Source organism: Embiotoca jacksoni, unplaced genomic scaffold (genome assembly GCF_022577435.1).
Source record: "Embiotoca jacksoni isolate LCO1_2020_lvr unplaced genomic scaffold, fEmbJac1.0.p SCAF_32, whole genome shotgun sequence".
Classification (NCBI taxonomy): Eukaryota; Metazoa; Chordata; class Actinopteri; family Embiotocidae; genus Embiotoca; species Embiotoca jacksoni.
The window spans coordinates 1,188,140-1,215,637 of NW_027185384.1; the positions used below are offsets into that span (position 1 = coordinate 1,188,140).

Below are 27,498 nucleotides of genomic sequence, written 5' to 3' on the forward strand. Positions count from 1 at the left end.
TTTCCTCCAATCGTTGGATATTCTGCTCGGAGGCGTCCGGACTTTGCTCAATGACTCTCAAGGTTGGAGCGACGACGTAAAGGGACGCGAGGACTGTGAACACCAGCATCCCGGTAACTGTTGTAGGAGTCCTGCGAAATCGTTCTTTTCTCTCTCGCCTTCGTCCTCTTCATCTGCGTCGTCTCTGCTTTGTACGGCTCTCACGTGCTCATCTCTCACTGTCAAAATTGACACGGAAAAAGACCGTCAGCCAAGAGGCACTCTCTGCACAAAGTGCGGCATGAACATGTGTTCCTGTCCTGAAAAGAGAGGCGCCCACATGCGGTCTCCGACCCCCGGCACCTGGCAAACAGATCTATTTAATAGCAGCTCCCTAAAGAAACTCGGGCAGTGACCGATTTGTCTGAGCCTCCAGTTGGTTCCCACAAGGTCAGCCTGTTGTGCGTAAACCAATAATGTCTGTGTTAAGGGACGAGAAGCAGAACAGACGCACAAATGCATCTCGATTTCCCGCTGAGGCTCTGAGCCAGTAAGCTGCTGCTCAAGATGTATGGGAGCATTACGGCTGCACTCGGACCAAACAAAGGACTTCGGTTTGTTTGTTTGTGTGTTTTTGTATCTATTTATGTACACCAGTGTCTCTTTGTTTGTGTTCTTGTGTGTGTGTGTGTGTGTGTGTGTTTGTTTGTGTGTTAGATTCTTTGATTAATCCCTTTATTTTGGCGGGGGACATTTTTTCCAGCGAACAATACTTGTGCATTCATGAGAATTTGCGAGCGGATAATGATACATAATGCAAAGTAGCTGTCAGTGAGAAGGAGAAGGAACGGGAAAAGCAAGCAAAAAAAAAAACATGAGCAGCCATATCAATCTAAAGGAACCGAGTAAGGACACGACATATTTACCATAAACGGGCATAAACGGGGGCATTTATGTCGCTCCGCTTCAGCTACCGTCGCGGCGAACTGGGAAAATTAAATGAGCACTTTCAAATTGATTGTTTACTGTTGCTCACTGAGCTCGGTAGGTGGAAAAATGTGGAATGACATTTTTCTCGTTGTTCTACTGATGACGGTCTCTTCGACGGGACTCTGTATGAGAAAGTAGAGTTGTAGTCGTATGGTAATTTCTGCAGTGGTGCTACAGTTGACATAAACGATCTCTGTCCGGACATTATCAGAAGAAACAATGGTCCGATTGGAAGGAGCAGTGTGTAGGATTCAGTGGCATCTAGTGGTGAGGTTGGAGATTGCAACCAGCTGAACACGACGCGCCTTAAACTCGCTACCTTAGAAACGTACAGTGCGGCATACTGTAGCACAGGAAGAAGATGTCAAAAACACAACGGCACTTAGTTTCAGGTAATTATACTCAAAAGAAACATAATTATGTGTATTAAAGGCCGGATGTCCATTGAAGAGGAGGATGAAGGAAGCGGTAGATGCTTTCAGAGAGACGAAGAGGGACAGAAATAATCACATTTCGGCTGTTGGCTACAAAGCGACCAACAGTTAATGGCTCCTCCTTAAACGTTCGTATTGGGTTGTTTTTTTTTACGTCTCTTCAAGCTGCAGCTCGTAGAGAACCAAACTTGAACGTCATCTGCGGAAGCAGCTCGATAATGTTGTTCATAAAATACTCCGGTCTGCACAGCGCTGTGCAAGAGTTTTGATTCGTTTCCATCGAGAAATGCCGTCGGAGTACCATGCATTGGTGCTCGGCTGGTCACGGCCGATTAATTGATTTGATTAGCTTCATGCCTTTACGGCACTTCGTATTACTTTTATTGCCTGAAGCTTTTTGCACGGCGAACGCAGATTCACCCATGCTAAACATACCTGTCTTTGCCTTTACAGCGGGAGCATGTGCTGTATGGATGGCAAGCGTGGGCCGTAAAACAGAACAGCATCGAGGGAGGACTTTGCATTATTTATTGCGTGGGCCCCCGGGGAACTAGAAGCAGCGTGTGAAACGATGTCTAGACGTTCTATACTATAAACGAGCATGGCCCCAATCATTGGCCCAGATAAGATAAAGGTGGCAGATTAACACCAGCAGACAGTGTCGGATCAATTGGCTGTGCAGAAGACAAAGCCGGGCACAAATTTTCTCTTGAGCTACTGGACGGAGACGTTTTTCTCCAAGAGAAGAGGGTCTCCGGAGGCGATGTCACTTTTTTGGTGGATTGTTCCTTTTGTTAAACGATGGAAAGTAGACGAGTAGAAGAAAAGCGGCGGGAATGACATTCAACAAAGAATTCAACAACTCCAAAACTTGACATGTTTTGAACTCCCTGAAGACTTCTCCTGACACCGGGCTTGATATCATTTCAACATTTGACCTGAAAATGTGCTCGAACACGACAACAGATCGACCTTTCATGGTCACACATTCTACACATAAAATCACCGTAGAAATCAGCAATGAATTCCAGACAATTAAAAATGAGGCAAAAATCATTTCTTCACATCTTACCTGCAAAGACCGAGGACATCGTAGTCCGTCCATCCATCCAATTTCTGCCGCTTATGTGGAGTCGGGTCACGGCGGCGGCAGCAGGCTGAGCCAGTTAAACCAGACGTCCCTCTCCTCAGCAATGTTTCCCAGCTCCTCCTCCGGGATCCCGATGCATTCCCTGGCCAGATGACATATAATCCCTCCAGCGTGTTCTGGGTCGACCAGTTGAACGTGTCTGGAAAACCTACAATGTAAGGCGCCCAGGCGGCATCCTAATCAGATGCCCGAACCATCTCAACCGAACTCCTTCCGACACAAAGGAGCAGCTCCCCGCAGATGTCGGAGCTCCTTACCTTCTCTGTGAGGCCGAGCCAGGCTACCCTGCGGAGGAACCTCCACGACCTCGTTCTTTCGGTCGCTACCCAAAGGTGGCGACCGTAGGTGACGGCTGGAATGTAGATCGACTGGTGAGTCGAAAGCTTTGCCTTCCACCTTAGCTCTCTCTTTGCTGCTGACACTGCAACGATTCCGCCTGTCAACCTCCCGCTCCATCGTACTCTCACTTGAGAGCCTGAAATACTCAAAAATCCAGAACTTCCAGCGCTTCTTCCCAAACTGAAGGAAACAATCCAAATACTTTAAGGCAAAAGAACCTGTCATTCAAAGGCTTTATGGAGGAGGTCTTTCATCTTTTGATTAATTGTCATTGGAGAAACGGAACACGCCTTCACGTGCTTTCTATCTTGTTTCCTTTTCCAAAGACAGCTGTTGGAAAAGTGGAGGTCATCGTATGGCTTTTTTACATCCTGTCCTATATTGTGTTTGGCCTGTTATTTGAAAAAACTTAAATACACCATAAATACAGATTTGAAAGGGTAATTTTTTTTTAAAGGTCAGACCGAAGACTTGGGTTGGAGTTACTCCGCGAGGCTTTGTGAAGTTGACACCGAACCAAAGAGTTTCAGATCATCCTTTCACAATCTTATGGATCGCCTTGCACACTCTGTCCATTTTATCTATTGTGCTGGCCTTTTCTACTTTGTATGTCATGATCCCTGCCTGTTTAATGACGGCTGTGTTGTTTACGTGCTGGTTTTCTGCAGCCGGTTTGAGTCACCGCTTTGCCTAGCCAATCTATTGTGATGAAAAGGACTGCATGACTCAGTACCTGAATATTTCCATCAGCAGAGAAAGAGAGAGAGTGACGGGGTGCAGAGGTGAGAACTGGAGAATGGAAACTGACAGAAAATGGGAAAGGAGAAGGGAAAGTGAGTGAAGGAGATAAAGGAATCCAAATGAAAAAGAGGGAGGAAGGTTATTACACCCGGCTGCTTGCCCCATCTCAATCCATTTAAAGACAGTCAGGCGGATAGCTGATGGATGATAGTGGAAATGAGAGGAGAGAGCAAATGGAGGATGAACTCCTGCATCACAAGATCCAAACAGCATGTTTGTGGCTCTACTTTATAGTCTGTTGATACAGATGTCTGAGGTCAAATTAGTCTTTTCAGAAGCGGATGAAGCCCCCCCACCCCCCATCCCACCACATAGGTCCATCCAAATGTCAAGTAGTGCCTCTGTGAAAAATGCACGTCGTGCCTCGTTTCCACCGAATACGGCCCTGGCATTGATGTCTTTTGACAACTGAATCCGCGACTCCCTAACGCTCTCTGACTCGTACTCTTTTCCACTTTGCCAGTGAAGGCGGCCGCTCAGGCGCCGTAAACTTCCTGTATGACCCGATTGCTGAAACACAGGCGCTGTGGAGCTGGTCACGTCATAGAAGAAGGACGAAAGAAGCGGCAGCGATTCAGCGTAGACTTAGAACGAGCTCTGGAGGAGGAGGAGGGCATTGATATCTACGGTAAAGCGTTCTTAGCACTTATTAATACGATGCTTTTTGCAGAAAATTTCAAATATCTCTTGACAGGAAGAACAACGAGCCTCATTAACCAAATAACGTTTTAGAGGATTCTTTGTCCTGGCATTTACACATGAAAGTTGGGCTTTAGCAACTTTTCTTTCTTTCTTTTTTTTCACTTCTTTGAATTTGCATTTATAGTTGATAGCTTTTATAAAAAAAAACATTTAAACGTCATAGATTTAAAAGGTCATTAAATTGACTTTTTATAAAACAGAATTTGTAATTGAAATATCATAGACGGATGCATAACAGCCAACGCTATAACTTACATTGTTACAATGCAGCTCACTAAATCCACTTGAAAACAAGAGCTGAAAGGATTTATTTATTTAGTTTATCAATGGATAATCCTTCCAAACCTTCAGTCCCCAGCTTTTCAAATGTGATGATTTGCTGCTTTTTTGTCTTGTCATATACAGTATATAAAACAGCAGTTTGAATTTGTCATGTTTGGTCTGTGGAATCTTTGCAATGCTTTCCAACATTTATAGTGAATAATAAGTTAATCACAAAACTAATCAGCAGATTACGTCATAATGGAAATAATCATTAGTTGCAGCCCAAGTAAAAACAAATACTCCGACATTACCATTAAAACTGCTTTAATGGAAATGCAACTTAGCCCTGTTCAGGATTCATCAACTGCTAACGTGTGTAATATTGAGTGGGCATGCGTTTTCATTTGAAGCAATCTGAGTGACTTCCCGCCCTTCATTATTTCATTTCAGAGAGGTTTGAATTTGAATAAATGCCAGGTGAAAAAAGAAAAAGAAAAAGAAAGCTGTGTGCATTTATTTTCAACGGTGAATTTATTAAAATGACAACCAAAATGCTAAACGATAATATTTGAATAGGTTTGGCTACCCTCTCAACCCAAATGGGAAAATGAGTGTTTAGAAAGGCTGGTCAGCAGTTTCAGGTGCTGCTTTCAGCATACCGCACACTGACAGCCTGCCAGTGATATTCTCGTCTGTTTCCCAGCTCTTGTTGTTAGCGTTCTGTAGCCTCCTTCTGTGGTGTATTGTTTTGCCCGCATGCCATTATGTTCCTTTCAAGTCTAACGTCAACCCATTTTAGTTTCACCTCTTGCACACTGTAATTTGTTGCCAGATTTTTTTTTTATGCTAGAGCACAGCAGAAACCCTCAGTTCTTTGGCCGCTGAATAACACATGCCAGGTTGAATACTGAGGAGGTTTCATCTCCAACGTCGCCTGAAAGAAATTCTCCCTTTTTGATGAAATGTCGTGCTCATAATTTGGTTTTATTAACGCGTGTCAAAATATGTCAAAAATGTGTACAACCGAGCCGACGGCTGAGTGTATATGTGCTAAAAGTGGGCAGTGCCGTGTATTTTTCCTGTGAACTTTTCCTTTAATCAGAAGTACTTTGGCCTCGTCTGACACGCTGTCCTGTCTTTGTGAGAGAGATTTCAGATCTCTTTTATCTGAGGCCTTGATGATGTATGTGGCAACATGCTCATCAGACCGTCACACAACAGTTACGAAAACACGGCTCGTTTGATCAACACCGTCGGGGGGGAGGTGGGGGGGTGAACTGAAACACACGAGCTAACTCGCTTTTAAGGTTCGCTCGTGTGGAAAGAAACTGTCTCCACAAGAGTAATTGTGATATTAGTTTAACAAGCACTTTTGGCTTTCATTCGTTTTAACCTCAGAAACTCAAGGAAAGAGAAGTGAAGGGCTAATGGAGAGGGGAACTGTCCACGGAGACTCCATCAAAAGAAGTTTGTTTGTAAGGCCCTGTCAGCTACGACCGATTATTTCCTTTTCATCTTCACAGAAGATTTGGTCTTTAGTCACTGTTTTCCTTCCACTGGACCTAATTTGCTCTTTACTGTAAGTGATTGCTGATTTGCCTTTTGTGTTGTGTTTTCCGGCTGGAGTTGGAGGTCGTGTTGTAAATTGTTTCCGATATCTTGTCCACCTCGTGAATGTAAATAGGAGCGCAAAAGCGTTTAACATTCTGTCCTGACCGGGCCGATGCTGACCAAACAAACTCGTGTCCGTTTTGCCCGCCGTGACTCCTCGCAGAAGACAGCGGGGTTGGAATTTGGATGTGAAAGCTGTGTTGCACTCGCCGACTTCAGCGATCCCCTGACTTTTCCTCGAGCGAAAGCAGCAGCTTGATATTTTTTTATCTTTAGTGATGTATTACCAGCTGGGAAATGTACAGATTCAAGTCCCCATTACAGGATGAAAAGCATTAACTTGGTTGATCCCCTGAATTTGTATCCAGTGAGGATTTCATGACTTTTCAATACTACAAATATCTGCAATACTTATGATGCCCTCGTATTTTGTGCCAATTACCTAATTAGTGTGCTGACACGTCAAACTAACTGGTAAGCTTCGTAGCCGCCTTTAGACGTGTTAGCATCGTCATTGTGCAGGCCAGCGTCCCAGGAACAAACACAGGACATGTACACCCGGGACGCCAGAGTTCAACTCATGCTACCGTTTAGCTCAAAGCACAGCTGTAGTACACAAACTGGTATCGACTTTTTAAAATACCTGCGCTCTTTCCAGCATCTCGGACCGCTGAGTTCTTATTAACTCTGGATTGCAGTTTCACATGGAACAAAGACTGGACATTTTTACACGAGTCTGTACAAACGAATGTACGGCACGTGTTGTTTTAACGAGACTTGAAAATATGTAAATCTATCCTTCAACATAAAAACTGTATTCTAGACATCCTGTGTATTATTGATTAGCCAACTGCACTGCGTTATACATGAGGTGGGCAGTGGCCGGCTAATATCGGATTTGTAATAACAGCTCGGTATTGACCTAAATCCTTTGAGCAGACTGTCGTCGATGAACAAGCTCATCTGCCTCGTGAATAATTGCATTATTCATGTTGTGGTATTCATCATGTAATCTAAAGCGTCTAAGACAGGCTCCATTAACCAATCATAATGAATGACGTTGGCTGTATCTCGTAAATAAGCATTGTTAGTAAATAGCTGTCAGCGGCTCCAATATTAAAACGTAAATTCAAAACTAATTCACTTATCAAGGATTGTTTTCTTCACGATTATTTGTCGTTCTTTCAGCGCAGGCGGACCGAGATTGCCGGAAAGATTTACTTTCCTTTATGTGTAACTGGACATCAATCACGCCTGGGCTTTTGTAATGGAAAAGTCATCCTTCTTCTCGCGGTTCCTTTTACTCTTCCGACCGACGTGTCCGGCCGTGACGATGACGAGCGTGTTGCGGCGGCGACATCGGCGGAGTCGGGTCGTATCACGCGGAGGCCGACGGGTGAATCAGTAGCCCTGCAGGTGAATTATTCAGATGACGAGATGTAGACTTTCAGCTCAGAGACCGCGCCAAGGCTAACATTCATTTAGATCTGTCAGGCCCTATTCAGCTGTGCAGCACTCTCACAAGCTGCTCCCTGCCTCTTTTCGTGGCTTTTTTTTTTTTCTTCCTGGGGTCGGAGCTTATTAAATTGTTATTTTTCGCTTTCTCACCTTCTGATCCCCCACCTTTCCTTCTGCGCTCTCCTCGGGAGCCGTATTGTAGAAAGTGACAGTCTTTCTCTGGAGTTCTTTACTGTAAATTGGGCTCAGACTGCAACTTGACGACTGATCAGCGTCCATAAAGAGAACGTGAGCCTCCTACAGAGCTTATGTTCACCCTCAGGTTACATCTATTGTTGTGTTCACATCGCTTTAAACAAACAGCTGTACCAGTTAGTGTTGCTGATCGTCAGTCAGACACATCGGCAGAATGCTTTCTCCTTGCCGAGGTGATTTTGACTCAACATTCGACCATTTGTACCATCTAAACATTCATTCCCAAGACAACTTGAGTTTTACTAAAAGTCTATAGGTATGATTCTCGCTGTAAATGAAGTAAATGCTGAGTTTGGGTAAATCAGAGGTGCTAATGTTGTTGTCTTTTCTGATTCCAAAATGGTCACTGGGAAGCTTTTACATTTTCAGTTTTTAGTGGAGAGATAAGAGCAGGTGCACAGAAACGTTTGGCTTGATATTTAAAACCATCTGGTTCGCCGCAGCAGAAGGTCAGTAGTTTAGAAAATCCAATAATCATTATCAAGTTGTGTCCACAGGTGCAGTAGGCTGCCAGATTTATTGAATGGAATCAAGGACACGAGCCAGTCGTGGGACGGCGTGTCTGCGGACATCGGACATTTCAGTGATGGGTTTAGTGGGAATTATGTTAATTAAGTCACGGCTTCCTTCAGGCTTCGTACCTCCGCCGAGGAGGTTGTGTTTGTTTGTTTGTCCGCACGATTGCAGAAAAGCTACCAGCCGCAATGTCGTGAAACTTGGAACGGGTGCAGCACGGGCCAAAGAAGAACAGACATGGTCGGTAAAAACTCAGCGGAGCATGAGAATGAATGTATCTCCACGGACAAACACTGAAATATCACATTTCAGGGACGATCCATGTCAGAGGAACCTGATATTGAAGCTTCTGAACGCTTAAATGTATGCCAGCATGTGCATTTCTAGAAGTCCTCTGGTTCTGATCTCATTCAGTGTGTGTGGTTGTTTTTTTTTCACGGAACATGAGAAACCAGACCTGGCATGACAGTCATTCACAGTAATCAAACCTAAACCCTCGACATGCTGCTGTGCTGAAGGGGTTTCATGACTTTAACCGCTTATTTCATCACTGCTCTGACATTTATTGACCCCGATCTGACTCCTCACCAGGGGGGCTCGAGCTTCAGCCGGAGAACAAAAGGTACAAGCAACACATTGAAAAAGCCTTTTTATGTGATTTAATCCTTTCTGCGAATATCGGTTAAGTAAGCAGCAGCCGAAACACCAGCAGGAAGCTGAGCAGCCGACCCTTTTCAAGTTGTTACAAGTTATTTTCACGCAATGCTTTCTATAAAATATTTTCATTTTGAAGTTGTTTCATTGACTTAGGAGCATTTAAGTCGGTCGCAGAGTCATTACATGTTTATATATTTGTCATCAGTCTCTCTTCTTCTTCTTGCCTGATTCAATACAGGATTCTTTGGCCAGAGAACTTAATAAATCGGGGCATTTCACTAACATGGAATCGGATCTAAAATGGATCCAGATATCCGAGCTCCTCGCTGCCTGTCACTGTTCGTGGAGAGATAAATTTACCGACCGGCTAATCTTCTAAAACGGCATCTTTTTGCGGGAAGTTTTAGTGCGCTGAAGTCATGCGGTTTCACAGCAAGTATGATTACCAGAAGTTATAAAAAGAAGGAATCTTGTCATTATACAGCGACTGAGCTGTTCCGGGTGTGAAAAGCTTTGCGTCCTTCAGAATTGCCATACTCTTGTTTTGACTGCATCACGAGCAAGTCCTCTCTCTGTGCATCTCAATTTTACAAGTTTCTCCCGATGTGTTTGTCATCCTCTATATCTCCCCCGTCTCCTCCCGGCCACATCCCCTGCAGGAATTGCAGGGAAGCTTAGATTGATCTACGGCTCTCGCTGTGTGGTCAGCCCCATAGGAAATGTTTGTGTAATGGCTTCTATATGAGCGCTGTCAAAGCAGATGAGGATCCGGCGCTCTCGGCGGCCAGTGTGAACACTGTGTCGACAAGCCCCAGCAGGAAACGCTAAGCCCCCCTTTTAACCCCTGCCACTTTGTCACTTCCATTGGGCCTTCTCATTAATTCAACATGACTGTGTGGTTCTCTGCTGGCGAATCACGATGACGATGTGGCTCTTCATTTAAGCATGGACGGAAACCCATGAAATATGCAATATGATGAGGGTATTCAGGCCATGACTTAAGTAGACATGCTATGTTTGTTACAGCGTCTATGAATGATTTAAATATAAAGCTAATAGTTTCTCCGCAGCCCGCCTTATTTTCACAAACGTGTTTTTTTTTTTCTCTCTCTCGAGCCTGGTGTCATCTGTTTCTTCCTCCTCTTCGATCTGTCGCCTCCTTTTTTTTTTTTTTTTTTTTCCCGATCCTTTTTGTTTTGACACCGACACTCTGTGTCTACAACTCGATTCCTTTTTCTTTTCCCCTCACATCCCGTGTTTCAGAAATCTTCAACGCCCGGCTGCTCGCTTGCCATCCTGAATCATCTTCCGCCACGAGAAGGGCTGGAAACAAGACGTAAAAATACTTACAGCAGCCAATGTTTTCCCCTGTCATCCTCTTATCTCTGGTGGTTCATCTGCTATGCATGTGTAAGACTTCTCTTTTTGTAATTCCCTCAGCGATATTTATTTTCTTCATCTTGCTTCCTTCCACCCCGTTTTTCTTTCCTTTTCCGGTCTATTCGAAGTCGATGGTAATACGCCAGCGAAGTCTTGCCTTGGCCCTGTCCATCACTCCACATCAAAGCCTCGCTTGTTCTCCGGCTCTCTCTTCTTCATGGTCTATTACTCCACCCTGTCTTGTTGACAGAGAGATGCTGTTTAGTGTGCGTGTGTGCAAGCGTGCATACTTAAGGGGGACTTCTCCGTCTTCATTTGCATCCTCGGGAGGACTCGTCCCCAGACACTCGAGAGGTTTCACCTTCATAGCCGACTGTGGACTTGACTCGCAGGCAAAATGGCATCAGTCAACATTGCTTTTCAGACTTTCATTAGCTCTGCCTGAGCTAACACACACACACACACACACACAAAAACACACACCAAACAAAAATGAAAGAGGAAAACGTAACGTATGGCAAAGAAGATTCAACCGGGCTCAGCAGTGTTTTCGCTTTGTTGACGTCGTCCTTCCGGCATAATTCACGCTTAGGGAAATCTAGGACATAATCTCCCGCTCTTTTCAGCCGCGGCGGGCCAGATAGCAGCGAATTTACGGCGTTGCAAAGCAGGAGTTACAATAGTGTGCCGCCGTCTCTTTTTCTGTCCAAGTTAAAAGAGAGCGTCACCTCTGTCGTCTGGTCTCAGCATTTTTTTTCATGCCAGGAATAAATCTTCAAAGTCGTTTTTTTTTTTTTTCCCTTTCAGGAACTGAGCTCAATGTCACAAAGGAACAAAATAATATCACATTTTTTTACAGCTTTCCATGCAGTCATACAGCCAACTGGTAATATCCTGACTTTGAAACACACATCGACAGTTAAATTTAATTCACACTGTGTGACGCAGGTGCAGGAGGGGAGTCACAATGAATTACCTTATCATTTGTCTCTGCTAATATGTTTCTGGTATATTTGTGCATATCGTCTGCATTTTACCAGTCAGGGTAGAAAGTCTCAACTCTAATCTTTATTCCGCGAGACATTTTCATCAGGTGCTTCTGTGAATGGCACGGACCCATAACAGAGATGACATGAATGAGGTGACGAGCCGAGGAGATGAGGATTGATATAAAAAAAAAAAGGATTTAGCACCACAGCTTCCATGTTTGTTTCCAGTTCCTCCCAAACTACGAGAATCTTTTGGTGTGAATATACTGATGCTTCGTTAAAACGGGACCTTTTCCCATTTTAACCGTGACTGATGCTGCGTTCAAATGGGGTCGTATTCACCACGGACACCAGAAGAGTCCGTAATGAACGGCGCCCTCTTGTGGTATTCACGACGTCGGTGCTCGAAATTCTCTCTAAACCTCGAGTTCACGAGTTGTGACGTGATGTAACGTGACCTGTTAACTTGCTAAAGTGTTGGCCTCTGTCGCTTCTAGGTAAGCGGTGTTTGTAACGCCCGGCCACGTGAACGCCAAGCGTACTGCGCACGCACCTCCCACGAGCTTCTTTTGAACGCATCACGAACGTCATCATCCTGCGAGCGACGGCATTTCGCAAAATTCAGTTGTGCAATTTAAGGCTGGAAAATATTGTCAGGATTATCTCTATAAAATATTCTGGATGTTATCGGCAAATAGTTCACTTTACTAAGCTTTTCAGAAATCCCCGTTCTATCACCTGTCCCATGGTCTTCCTCAGCGCTTGGAAAGTGTTCAGGTCTCTTGTTTATCACCAGCTGCGTTAGGTTTTCTTGACATCTGCTATATAACTATGGACTGTAACATTAGAAAAACCCTCCTTCCTGTTATAGTGATATTTATTGATGACACTTAAATGTGACACGGAGTGAGGTCTGTGCAGCACGTTGTAAAACTTTAAAACGTCATATAGTGACTCATCAGGACTGTATTTTCAGAGTGTGTTTGTGCCAATTCGGTGTAAAATCTATTTATTCATACGAGGGGCAGGTTGGGGTTTATGCTCCACCTGTAACTGAATAAAATTGCCCCCCTCAATGGCGCAGGAAGCCAAATAGCACATAATGGTGATCCATCTGTCAGACCTGAGACTTTCGCCCCGACTGAGGTAATGAGCCTGCTGTATTACAACCTAGAGGGCTATAATAAGGTTAAACACCACGCCTTAGAAAATAACCCAACCTGTGATTGTCCCCTGTCGTCCACCGACGGAAGCTAATTGGCTAATATGGGTCTATTTCCCTCCAGGGTGCATTTCCCTGCTTTAGCGTGACAGATCTCTCTTTGTCCCCCTCTGCCTGGATGGTTCGACCCACGTGGGCTGAACGGCTCCACACGGCATCGACGACGGTCCATCAAGACGTTCACAGTGTTACGTCGTTCGTGACCGCTCACAAACGGCCGGAGCATCTTCCTCCTCCTCCTCCTCCTCCTCCTCGCCCGATGCTGTGCCCTGAGGACCAATGACTTTGGGAGAACCTCTTCACCTGCACTTGAAGCCGACTCCAACTGCGTTCTTCTACTTCTACGACGAGAAGCACTCTAAAAAATGACACGCCGGCCCCCTCGGCTCCTGGAGCGCTTTTGCATAATTTGCTCTCTTCTTTGAAAGCAGATCATGAAAGAGAGGCAGATAATGAACAATGGCCTTGTCAGCCTTCAAAGCTCAAGCCCAAGCCCACCCTTCTCTTTGATTCTTATTTTTTATTTAATACAGCTCAGCAGGTTGGTGTCCTGCCAGGAGAGAACAAAGTTTCCATCTTCTTCTTCCCACCTGTCTGTCTTCAGTACATCTTCTGGAGGATTCATACATTCCTTTGCAAGCCGCTGTGAGTATCTGCTCACGTCCACCACATGCAGCGCTACCATTGTAGTTTTGTCCTCAGCACTGGTTATTGGAACCCGTCAATCAAAAGAAAATGAATCTGAAATGAAAGCAGCTTCAAGTCATTTTTGAGGAAAAAAAATACAATCATTTTTCTGCTCCAACCTCTCGTAGGTGGAGATTTCCAACTTTCTTTGGCTCATTTTTTTTTTTTTTTTTTTTTTTTTTTTTTTTTTTTTTTTTTTTTTTTATATATTTCTGAGTTTAAAAATGTTATTCAGATAAAAGACCATTTTTAAAGAAGCTCTCATTGATATTTGGAATTATTTTTGCCATTTATTGATTTTGGTGCTGCCAAAAAAACTTTACATACTGAGTCTCTTTAAGACTCACAATCTTAAAATTTATTAAAGAACATTAGAATGATAAATTCTGCATTACTTTTGAATTCATTCAAAAAAATGTGGGTTTTTTTTCTGGTGGAATAACAGCATTTAGACCAACATGCAAAATAGTGGTGGCTAGAAAATCCTTTCTCAGGAGTCGGGACTGTATTAAGGAGAGTTTAGACTCCTGACTACAGTGTTTCTAAAATCGTTGGTGCAGCCCCGCGTTCATGCATGTGTGACTGTAAATGGAGGTCGTTGACCTTCCCTTGACTCCTTCTTGACCTGTGGATGATTTTGTTTTAATGAGACTGTGAAACGCCACCATATTTCATTGTCTTTAATCAGTCAAGTGCAGAGCGGGCAGATGCTGCCTCTGCAAATGTAACGACTCGTAGCGGCAGAAGGGCTCTAAAAGATACGAGTTCGAAATTTGATTTCATCATTTTAATGTCTTTATTGTCGGACTGCAGATTATTTGCACAATTAATTAATTAGTGACATTAGCTGCACACCACTGTGGTGCAGGCTGAAATATTTTAAAGAAATATGACATGGATGGGTAAGAGGTTGTGCATCCCTCAGCGTTTTCTCGTCACCAAAGGGACTTTGGTGCAGACATTCAGGTTCCCCTCATAATAATATTTTTTTCACTTTAGTGACGTCAGCCCCAGAGCTAAACTTCAATTTTAAGTTATTAAGTAATTAGTAAATGTTAGCGTGCCAACACGCTAAATCAAGATGGTTCAAATGATAACTGCTAAATATCGAAATGTGTGCATTGTTATTGTGAGCATGTTAACATGCTAATGTTAGCGTTTTGCTCAAAGCCTAAAAGCTTGAAAGAAGGAAAGAAAGAAAGAAAGAAAGAAAGAAAGAAAGAAAGAAAGAAAGAAAGAAAGAAGGAAAGAAAGAAAGAAAGAAAGAAGGAAAGAAAGCCTCAATGTGCCTAAAAGCATTTAGGCTCGTAATAAAAAAAAAAATTAAAAAAAATAATGACAAAAATCACATCCCAGTTTCCCAGAGTCTAATCTGACACTTTCATGTTGTGTGATTTGTCTAACTAACCGTCAAAAACATAGTCAACAATAATTTACAATCAAATATCTCGAAAATAAAATGAAAACACACAGACAGCCCAGTGTTTGTTTTGTGACTCGGCTCTGCCAAATCAAAAGAATTTCATTTTTAAGTGTCAACCGTTGTTCACTGGTCTGGAGGCCGAGACGGCTGCCAAGATCTTCCCAGAAGCGTAATCTGCATGCTGTTGTGTTTATTTTTCTCGCAAGCTAATTAACACTCGCATAAAATCACACACACACACTTGAGCATATTCTTCCACACTCGAGAGCAGAAGCCGATGCATACGAAGTCTCGTTGAACTTTTCTCATGAAGCCGTGCAGCATGTCGGAGGCGGTAGCTTGTGTCATGAGTGCTCACACTCACATATGCTCTCGCGCACGCACGCGCGCACACACACACACACGCACACACACACACACACACACACACACACACACACTTCCTAAATTATCACGGCAGAAGCAGACCCTCACTGACACAGCATGTTAAAACAGTGGTGACAGATGCTCTCCCAGGAGCTGACATCGTGGTACAGTACAAATGAAGCCCAGCGTAGTGTAAAAGCTCCCTAACAGCACAGCAGCAGCAGCTGCAGCGTTCTGTGGAGGCCGGGATGGAAAGAAAGAAAGAAAGAAAGAAGGAAAGAAAGAAGGAAAGAAAGAAAGAAAGAAAGAAAGAAAGAAAGAAAGAAAGAAAGAAAGAAAGCGCTCTATAGTGGTCGCACCACGGATGAGGCCGCAGTGAAATTGGGTTGGAATGAGATGTGCGACAGATTTGAAACCGATACGTCTGCGTCTCTCTCCCCGTCTGTCTTTATATGTCTTCTTAAATTTGATCCCCCCCAACCCCCCCCCCCCCCCCCCCCCCCCCCGTCCTCCCCGACCCCCGTCCCAACTTCCCATTTTGCTCACTCAAACTCACACACATCTTCTGCTCAATAACAGATCAAAGGGAGGGAAGTGATGATAAACCAGTTCTCCTCCCCTTGTTGTGTCCCCCCCCCACCCCCCCACCACCACCACCACCACCTTTATCTCTCCCTCAGAGGTTGTGTGTATTTCTCCTAGGCAGTGTTTGTGAGTAGCCTCTCTCATGACACACATTGTCTCTCTCACAAAGCCTTTCGCCTGAAGTACTTTAATGGAAAATAATGAGGGGTGGGGGGGGAGGCAGGGGGCCCATGAATATCCATCTCCATCTAGCTGAGATAAGCTCCATTTATTTTCACTTTGTAGATACACATACAATGTGCAAACTCAACGCTCATTCTAGATCTGCAGAAAATGAATCAGCAGTTTTGATTGGTTTCGATTAATTTCTATATTTCAATTAAAAAGGCCAATCGTTTGATGATTCCTGCTGCCTAAATGTGTGTGTTTGTGCCTTTTAGTGTAAACTGAATACCATTAAGTTTCAGATTCACTGTGTACTTGTGTGTTACATGCAGTGAAAATCTATTTGAATTGAATTGGTACAAATTAAAGACCAGCTTTAGCGTCTCTCCAGCTCTCACTTGTGTCCTCCTTCTCTTTCATCTCCCTGTGTATATCCCAGAATTTGCCCTAATTAGTCTCTGCTGTTATTCTGGCCTTTTGTTGGACTTTTGTGTTGGAAAAGAGATCAGTGCAGCACAGAGACTAGGAGGCGCCCACAGGAAGCAAAAAAGAAAAAGACTCAAAAAAAAGCATCAAGGCCACCATTTAAAACATCACAAAGGCACCAGAAGCTAACATCATGTTTTCATTAATGTGAGTGCTCATCATGCATATTATGTCCTCCTTTTAGTTTATTCATTTCCTTGATTTTTCCAAACTCTTGTCAATTCATGTGAACAAATAAGCGTGCACTCACTTTAATAACATGCGCACGCTATATTTTTTCAAAGTGTGAGTAAAACCTGTCGTGCAGCCGGCCCTCGCCACGTTTTACCGAAGCACAGTTGACAGCACACTGACCTGCTGTGTCACTTCCTGGTTTGGTAACAGCAGAAGGGAAGAACAACAACAACAACAACTAAACAGAACAGTGTGGACCGCTCAAAATTTACTTTATTGCTGCCACTCTTCTATCTTTGCTGGAAATTGACCACCAATTTACTACCATAACCGTAAAGTTGTAGTGGTAGTGGTGGTAGTAGTAGTAGTAGAAGTGGTGGTAATAGTAGTAGTAGTAGTAGTGGTGGTGGTGGTAGTAGTAGTGGTGGTGGTGGTAGTAGTAGTAGTGGTAGTAGTAGTAGTGGTAGTAGTGGTGGTGGTGGTGGTGGTGGTAGTAGTAGTAGTAGTGGTCGTAGTAGTAGTAGTAGTAGTAGTGGTAGTAGTAATAGTAGTAGTAGTGGTAGTAGTAGTGGTAGTAGTAGTAGTAGTAGTAGTAGTGGTACCAAACTTTGTTATTTTTATAGGACCAATCAAATTGATCCAATAATGTCGAGTACCAAAAAATGCCTGATCATTATGTATCCAATTTTGACACCATGGCTCCATCCACAACGACACGTTTTCACTTTAAAAACTATAACATGCCGTTTACACAGCAGTAAATCTCAGCAGCTTCGGTGAGCCGTAGCATTTACCAAACGTAGCTTCTACTTGGGCGACCATGTCGATAAAATCCCTTAGTTTAAATTAATCAAACATCTTATTTCACTGTTTTTAGACTAATTTTCATCCACATATCTGTCTGATCTGTGCACTGTGGTAACTGGAGGCTTCTCTGTGTGGAGTATCTATTGATGACATGTACGTATGTGAGGCATTCAAGGGACATCTGTTAATTGTGGCCGCAAAAAACAACCCCGGGTTTCATCGGTAGCTTGTTTGGCTGCATCGTGAACAGATGTTGTTGCTGTTGTTCTACTCTTCTCTGATTTTCTGGTTTTGTTTGCGTTTGGATAATGGGTTGTGCCTTTAAGTCTTTCGATCCGTCATGGAAATGGATGAAACACATTTGACTTAAAGTATAAAATTATTCCAACACTGTTTGTGGCTCAAGGAGTTTTGTTGCTAAGACAGGTTGAACAAGAACATTTCCAGCTCCTGATATGAATGCTTCAGGGATCTTTTACTTTATTGCAGGTCAGTTGAAACTGTTTGTAAAAGTGAACATTTAAAAGCTCGGCGTTCCTTCCATCCACTTGTTAACTGTAGCTCATACTGTAACTGTATCTCTGAGCTCTCTGTTTAACTAGTTTCTCTCTTCCTGTCAGCCTGCACGCTCTCTGGGGACGACTGTTCAGCTGTTTTATTTTTTTCCTCCCATCCATCAGTTGTTTTTTTTTAGGGCCATTCCCATCTGTCAGTCAAACAGACAACCACCCATTATGATGGGCTGTCAGACTCCTGCGACTTGGTTTATATTCTCTGGGCAATCAGGCCAGGTGTGCAGGATGTTGTATTTTCACGCCCGGCCTGCACCTCTCCATCACTTTCCCTGCAGCCCTCGCTGGAGATTTGTCTGGTGGGAGGAGCTCTGTGGCGTCTACAGAAAGTGATGCGGTTTAGTTATTTCACACCGAAGCATTTCTCTGTCGATGTTTTATGTGTATGCCGACTCTCGAGTGGACGAGCTGGACACACATATTTTCAGCGGTTCATCTGACAATTATGTCTTTGTTCAATTTGTTTTTGTCAATAACAGAAAACAAAAGTCCTTCGTGGTGTCCTTGAGGTGGCTCGAGATTACTTGTTATTTCCACCAACAAACCAAAACGATTTAAAGATATTCCTTTAAATATGGTGAGCAGCATCAAACCTCATCATTCGAAATAAGTGCATGTTTTGAAAATACACTTGTTTGCTTTGTTAGACGAGAAGATAAATACCACTCTCACGTCTGTCTAGATATGAAACTCCAGCCATCAACTTTGCATCGAGACTAGAAACAGAAGTAAACAACGAGGTCAGCTCAGTCCAAAGGTAAAAAAAGAAAAAGAGAAATGAGCCTGTCTATAACTAGTCAAATACAACAAATCTGTCTGGTTTGAATATGAAGTTGCAGCTGGGTGATAACTAATAAACGCGCTGTTTCTTTTACATAATAATTTCTTTGTCTGTCACATAGTAACAGAAGATTTCCCTCGACAGACTCGGCAATACATAAAGGGTGCACATTAAAAACTCGCGCGCAGAATAGGACTGGAAACTGTTAAAGCTACAAACAACAGGGACGTGCGTGCGTTGTTGAAGTTGGATTTAGATTCACATCTAAAAATTCAGTGAGTCTTACAACCGCATTGTAAAACCGACAAGCTGTGGTGTCACATTGACAGCGACATCCCAGAGGGTCACTGCTTGCAGCCAGAAAGTAGTCTGTCACATACAGTACGTACTCGTAAAGCCACATTTTGTTTGTTCATTTCAGTGAGTAAACAAACAAGATATGACGTGCTAATTCGTGAAGTGTGGATGCGTTGGTTGGCAGCTTCATCACCGTCAAACAGAACTGATTCCACTCTTTACGCTAAGCTAACGGGGCTTCGTATTTCCCATCAACCTTGTTTTCTTACCCTCGGCCAAAACGTGAATACGTTTATTTATTTGATGAATATCAGCATTTGGTAAATCAGCTTATCCTCAAAGCATCATACTCATCACCGAGTGTGAAAATTAAACTCGGTCGGCTCCTTTTCCCTCGCTGTCCTTCATCCTCGATCATTTTTTAAATCCTGCTAATGTCAGAAACACCCACGGTTTCTAAAAGATGTTCTTCGCCCACAACATCGTCTCTTCCGCTTTCTCGTCCTCTTCTTTTAAGTCAAACCAACTCTGAGGTGGAAATCGGGTCTTCGGCGCCTCAGGAGGAACGCGTCCCATGATTCTCATCTCTATACCACATACCCCAAGGGATCATGGGCAATAAAGAAAATGCCTGGCTGGCCCTGCTTTATTTCTGATGTTCACAAACCCGAGCACACGGCAGTTTCAACCCCTGCGTGCGCTGACTGAGTTCAGGCCTTTCCCACGACATTTATCACCTTTCCTCGATTTCTTTTCATATGAGCTTTTGCTTTTTCATTCGGTGCCTTTTTACGTTCCAACGCTTCCTTCCACCAGCTGGTAAATAACTTCATTCAATATCAAAAACAAGACTGATTATTTTTCTCCCTCCCTTCATCCTCTCCGTCTCTCTGTAACCCTCCTTGGTTTTTAGGACAAGTCGAAGCAAACATTCTCATAAACAAACACAAATGTGTGCCACATCACCAGGGAGGAAATATCAATTTCTAGTTTTTATTTATTTATTTTGTATTCCTTTGCTGCGTTTTATTGATGTTTGTGTCACTTTTCTGCAGGCGGTTTGAGGTGAGGGACGGGGTCCTCTGAGGGTCAGTGATAAGGGGCTTCCACCGGCTCGACACAGGGACAGGTTAGATAGGTGGACACTAAGCTGCACTTTGTCAGACAAACACACACATGCACTTTGATACACACATACTGTGTGTGCCCACAGATTCAATTTCACTCACTTTATTTTTTTTTTTTATTGGAAAAGAAAAAATCTGGAACTTTATTTTAAGTTTTTATCAAACATTTGACAAGATACAGTTTTTAAAAGTACAATTCGCAGCGCAAAACACTGTAGATTAATCATCAGACATTTATAACTTTCTTAAATGACTTTCTTAATCTCTCTTAAACAGATGTGGACAGCTGGCACAGTTCTTTACATACAACACTGGGCAGAAACAGAGAGGTTCCAAACATGTTTTGCTTCACTTTTTATGACTTGAAGCATGTTTCTTTTTGTCTGTGTTTGTTGTAAAATCCCGTCTTTATCTGTAAACTGCAGATAAATGAAAACTCAAGCCAAAACATGACTTTTAAATACCCTCTACAAGTAAATTGGAAAATTATAGTTTATTTTGTGCACTTTTTAAAACCAGATTTCAAAGTAAATATTTAAATTCTTAATAAAAAAAAAAACAAATTACAGCAAGGAAGAATTAGTAGTCTTTGATATGAGATTTAAAACACTGAAGAAGGTGTGAAGGTGCCCCTTTGAAGGTTTGTAACTTTGCAGAGGATGGCAGCCGTAGTGTCTTTTCCCAGCAGGAGGAGACGCAGCAAAATTCATTCTCCAACCTTGGCACTGATAGCTTGGTGACGTACTGACGTCTGACCGAACAAGGTGAAGCAAAAGTATTTGTGTCCGCCAACTCCTGTGTCACGACTGACTTTTGTGGGACAGTTCGTACACGAGCAGAGAAAGATTGTGTAAAAGTGGATGGTGGCTTTCTCCATTTAGAGTTTTCTGCCTGTCTTTTCTTTGAAAAGTCAACATTGTTTGCAGTGTTGGTGCGATTTAATGTGCCAAACTTCACCGAAATCAAATTGTATGCGAAAGCTGTGAATTGATTGTGCCTGAAATGTTGCTGTATGGGACGAGCTCATAATGCGAGACTTCTTCTGTTGACAGTTTGGATTCACACCAGTCCCAGTGGTTTCCGTCAAAACATTTTTTTTTAAATTATGTATATAAAAATGGACGTAAAGCTAATGCGGAGGTGCTTTAAAGTGCAGTACCGCCGAGGGCCACTAGAGGCTGGCTCCAAAAAACCAATCGACTCCCATTCAAAAAGCATCAACTTGTCTCATGAAACACAGTCAATACTTTCTTTCTACGAGTCATTATGGCGTCATTCGCTAGATTCAATCCTTCTGATCAGTGTACAAATACAAATATGTATACAATAAAATACGTTTTTTTTTTAGAAAAAGTAAGCCCAATGAATAGATACACACAGACACACTATATACCCAAAAATAAATACATGCATTATACTGGATATAATAGCACGTCATAACCAAAATAATCACATGTAAGATCAGTTTTGAACCCTTTCGTCTGCAGATACTGTACACACACAATAATTTGCATAACGTCCATGAACTACACACACATACCAGACTCACCTTCCATTCAGAAGTGTGTGTTTCACAATCTGCTCCCCATTCAGCCGGCCATTAGCTCCACCATAAGGAGGCAGAATAATTCGTGAGGTTTCCAGCAGGTGGTAGAGGGAGAAAGGTTAACATAACAGGAGTGATGAATGAATCACTTTGAGGGCCTTTGTTTCATCGTGCTCGGCCATTGTGGCTCCAGTGATTTTTTTTTGTCGTGTCACTCAGAAATTGTCCTTTAGTCTTAATCAAAATGGATTTTATTTTCGTCTCGCCCTCCCTGCTACTACTGCGGTGGCATGTGAATGTGTTGCATATGTTTGAATGTGATTAAGTGTATTTAATTAAGCAGCAGCCAGATGGTCCTGCTGGTGATTTTATGCTGCTGCATGTTTTATAGTCTAACTTATAACCCTGTAATGCATTTCAATGTCGTGGCAGTGGGGAGAATGTAAATGCTTTGTGTCACTGGAGAGCGGGTGGCGTGTCTTGATGCCATTTGTTTTCCTGCCCTCCTCTTCTTTTTCCTTTACGGATTTCTTGCTTCCTCTCTATCGCAAATGCCATACAGCATCCCCGAGGTGATTGAAATACACAGGTGATCGAGGACCCTGTGTAGTCGAACTCCCAGAGAGATACGTATGTTCTGATGGGAGTGTCACACACAATCTGCTTCCCGCAGTTAAACTCTGAAACTGCTGCTTTGAAGATTTTCTGCCTCAGATTTTGCATTCGGAGTTGAATATGGCTGCCATCAACAATTGATCACTGTTTCCTGAAGGTGATGTCACCAAATTTCTTGTTTTCGTGGTTACAAGCTGCAGATGTTCACGTCATCAGACGGCTAGAAAAGCTCATACGTTTGGCAGACTTTGTCATCTGAGGGTCTAAATATACCCAGCGTGCTGAATTACACCTTGTATTGATTGAATTAGTGTTTAAATAACCTGAGAAACCAGCTAAAGCAGCCGTCTTCGTTTGCTCACTCAGGCAGCTGTTGTTTGTTATTTAAAGAGTACTTTAACCCCCTAGCTGAAAATCCTGGTTTTATTGAACTGGAACTCTTATTGTTGAGAAAACTGAGCTGCTGAAGTTATTCCTCATCTGGTGTTTTTGTCGGTACGCTTTCCGTTGTGCCACCCTGATTCACATGTAGCTCCATAAAAAGAGGAATATAATCAGATTTGTGATACGAATATGTTGCTAAGTGTTTGCAATCTCATGTAGATTTTATTCATGGAAGAGAATCTTGAAATGATGAGAGTCAATGTGTTGGATTATTTAAGAACCAGTGTTCAGGATTTAAGAGGAGCTACTGGCAGAAATTGAATATGATATTCATGAATATGTTTTCCTTAAATCACCTGAAACTAAGAATTGTTGCGTTTTCATGACCTTAAAAATAAAATAAAAAATTGGAAAGCTGCCAGTTTACACCAAAGCAACTACACTAGACGTAACATCTCCATGGCGACAACTCTCTGTGCTTCTGTTTTAATTGCTGGCTTTTTCGTAGTTTGGTAGAGTTTGTCGCATCTCAAAACCTGAATTAAAAAAAACATAAATAGCAGCAAGTTACCGTCAACAGTTGCCTTTTTAGTGACGAAGCAACAAAATGGGTGTTTCAACAGCACACTCGGGGGCTGATGCAAATTTATGCCCTAAACTTGAGACACTTCAGTCTTTTTCCGGTGCAGTTCCTTTGTTTACAGGAGTTGTTATCTCTTCTACAAAGCAGGAAAAAACACTAACTATTGTACCTCGCTTTCTTAAAATGCCCACTTGCGACTGCACGAGCTGAGTTGCAGGCGACACCGTCAGCTGAGTCGAGCTGAGATGGTCGAGGTCACGCTGCTGCAATTTCTTCCTGCAACGATATAAAACAATTTTATCTTGCCACAAATCTTTTGTCTGAAGTGGAAGTGGAGGGTCGGGGGAGGGGAATCCAAGCTGGCTGCAATCTGCAACCTCACCACTAGATGCCAATAAATCCTACATCCTCGTCCCACACTAAATCTGACTCGAGCATGTACGACCAGGAACTGTCTGTACATTTTATTGACATGTACTAAATGACATGAAGGCAGAATCAGACATCCTTTTCTGATGTTGTCCAATCATTTTTGGCCTTGTGGGCGATAACAGTCTGCACTGCTGTTTTGTTTTTTTGTTTTTTTTTCAAGCTCCAACCATTTTTAAGGGCAAGATGATCTGTCTTCGTGATGAAAAGACTTTGGTAACGATCGTTGGGTGTAAACAAATGCACATCTGAGATATGAACTGTCAGAACAGTCACCTGGTTACCGAGGGTCCTTCCTCACCCGGACAGGTGAGTGACCCATCCATCGACTTGCCCTCGCTACCTGCTCTTTTATTTTCTTCTCCCTCTCTCCACTTCTGTTGGTTCTCTTTCCATCCCTGTTGGGTGGGGCGAGGGGGGGTGTCTCTTTGTATTTATTGTTATTAAGCAGCTTACTCTTCTCCCACCATCCATTCATCCATCCATCCCTGTGACTGTGCCACTGCCTTTTGATAGAGTGCTTATACATATATTATTCATTTGATTGACTCCCACTAATCGCCTCACAAGTGGAAAAAATTAATCAGCCCGGAAATCCCGTCATTTGCATTCTGGTCGGGGAGTTTGGTGTCGGCGTTTTAGGAATCGCAGTTTTCCCTCTTTGTTGAGTACTGGATGAGCCAGCGGAGCCGGTTGGAAAAGGGGCGGACCCCAAACGAGACATTGAGAAGAAGAGAAGGCCACTTTGCTTTCAGCCAAAAAAAAAAAATCAATGAAGCTGGATATTCAACACTAGCCTATGTTTTTTTTTTTTATTGTGGCTCATAAAAACCCCATTGAAAAAGTATATATGGCATGAGATGATTTGTCTGTGGGTGAAAATTGGATTAAGCCTGGTGTAAAACGGAGTGTCTGATCTTTTTTTTCCCCCTTCTCTCTCTCGCTCTTTCTCTGTCTCGCTCTTTTTCTCTTGCTTGCATGACTCCCTCACCCCACAACATTAAACTCTATAGGAAGAGAAACCTAATTACATGGCTGAAAGTGGCCGTAGTGAGCACTATTAAAAGGATCCAATTAAAGTTTGTGCGGCGCTGGCAGCAGCGTGCTGGTGAGGGATTATTTGTGGAGGTGGAATTTGATCTGTGGCACGGGGAGAGTCGTACATTGGCTGAGCGATCGCGGATGGATGGCAGGTGGGAGGGACGTCAGAGCGGTCCAAGTAATTGGATCCTGAATTAATGGACACTTGTATCAAAGAGGGTATGAAGTAAAGCGACGGTGTCGGAGGAGAGAGGGGGAAAGATGGTGAGGAAAGGGGAGGAGGAGGAGGAGGAGGAGAAGATGAATCGAGAAGACGTCATGCAATATACACAACCTGTTGTTTGATTTGATTTTCAATTTATTTAGGAGATATTGTTCTGTTACTGCAGAGGAAGTCACGTTCGACTTGTGTTTTCATCAGCGCTCCTCAGCGGATTACCATAAAATGTACTGGACAGATTGAGGCCAAAGAAAAACTGTTGCTTTTGGTAGTGATCTTCTTTTGTTATTTTTTTAGCTGTTAAAAAATTGCGGCTTTGGATGCAACACAAACATGTAGGACAAAGACAGAGCGATAGAGAGATTCAATTCCCAAGTTTTGTACAATGTGTATTTCATTTTTGTAGATTCCCATAACAGTAAACATGCCAAAATAAGAGACTACACCCGCCCCAATGGCATCAAGACAGGTTGTAAACAAATGAAAGATTCCCTCCGATGATCTCTTCTACCCTAAATGTGCACATGGACACTGTGTGCTCGCCGAGCAGGTTGAAGCTAAAGTTAAATGGCAATCTTTTCCTGGCAACCAAACGGTGACGGGCAAGACTCCAGGTTTGCTTAGCTGACAGGCTCGGCTAAGCTAAAATAAGCTCAGCTAAGATACTGTTGCTGGAGTTTCATATTCAATCAGTTGGTAGAAATGAAAGTGTCACCAAACCTTTCATTTAACTCTTTGCAAGTGTATTACTGAAATGATCAAACTATTTCCTTAACTTGTAATGGATAGTTCGAACCAGCAGTTCAGGTAATTGCTCATTTAAAACCTGTATGATCATCATACTAATAAAATGTCTTATTCCATCGCATTTTCTTTTTTTTTCAAATCTCAACAATTACCTGATTGTTAGCAGATTTTTATCCAAATTAATAGTAGGAATGCTGGTTGTAATTGTTCAAATAAGACTGAAGGAGAAGAGTGTGTAAGAGAAAAAGAAATCTGTTCAGTTTAAAAAAAAAATTGTGACGGAAAATTTCAGCTGTGTGTTTTGACCCTCGGTGTGAATCCTGGCTATTAAATAGTTATGATTTGAAAGGGTCATTTTAATCCACCACCGATGGCACCTTTTCTATATAACAGCCCAGTTATAATTATCGTATTTATTACGTGCTGAGTAAATTCATGGCTGTACTTGCTCGAAGAAAAATGACTCCACACCTCCAGTATGAAACAGACTTGTTCAACTCAGCATAAATCCTGAGTATATCTGTATGGAAGTGTTCACTTCTTCTTGACAAGCCAACTCAGTGTCTGTTGAACCTCGCAGCCCTTCGTTATCCTGCAGTCCACCTTCAGAGGAGCAAGATTATCGAAACACAACCTTCATTATTATTTACGGTAACATTTTCCGCAAAACATTATTTACTCCGGGCATCGCGCGTTACTCTGGAAGCATCCAGGAATACTTACATTTTTTTCCTTTTCCCCTGAAGCAAGTCAGAGAAAGGAGGACAGAATTCATGAATAATTTGCAGTCATTTTTTTTAAAAATTACTCTTTATTATTCATGGCTTTGTATTAGCTTGGATGCTTTAACAATCCTTTGGACAACTTTGGAGTGGATTTTAGTTGAGGCGTGAAAAACTCCTGATGCCTTGAATGCAACACTGGCAGCAAAATCAATGCTTGTTCTTTTAAAGGGTCGACTTTGTTCCCCGTGAAGCCGCATTCATTTTTCTTCCTTCGTTTATCACAGGTGGTGTCATTAGAGCTTTTTTTAAGTCGCGATGTGTCAACTCGGTGTACACAGACAGTACCTCCAGTTAGAGAGGAAGATTTCAGTGAACAATATTTACAATTAATTCCTCCGCACGGGAAGCTTCTGGTGACATGAAGTCTTAAGAGCACAGGGCTCCTAAATACATCCATGCATCGCGAACAGAAATCAACAGATAGTTCAACCGACATTAGAAAAACAAATGTCATGCTCTTTCTGAAAGTACCCGGCATTTCTACATGATGTTGCCAACGGCCTGTGACTTAAAGCGTTGAACAACTTGGGGAAAGCGTGTCAGGGGAAGGCACATGAGAAAACACCGGCAGGATTTCAAATTCCTGCGCTTGTCACCGTGGCCTCCTGCGGCTCCATCTGAAGGAGGTAAAGCTTTCAAATCGCTTCAGCGCATCTCGCTCTCGCACGCTGAGCCGCTGTCGCTCCGATAGCAGGGGAGGGGCAGAGGTGATGGCAGCATGCGATAGCTTAGCCCCTGGTATTAAAGGGCCACGAGGTCTCGGTATGAGATGATGACTGCCATTGGCTGAGTGATGATTATTGCAGCACCTGTGACCCGCCGGGCTGCCGGTTCAAATCCCTCGCCTCATCTGAAGAAGCTACTGGAAACACAGAAATTGGCCCTGCTGGCGTTGCCGCTGTTTGGGACTTGAAAGAGCGTAGATGCCGTG

The 27,498-nt window shown here is 43.0% G+C and overlaps 1 protein-coding gene across 9 annotated transcripts in view; it reads left to right on the plus strand.

Annotated features, from left to right (window-relative positions):
* Positions 1 to 27,498, plus strand: part of magi2a (membrane associated guanylate kinase, WW and PDZ domain containing 2a) — a 199,443-nt gene that overhangs the window by 84,361 nt on the left and 87,584 nt on the right. The gene's annotated exons all lie outside the window — the stretch shown is intronic.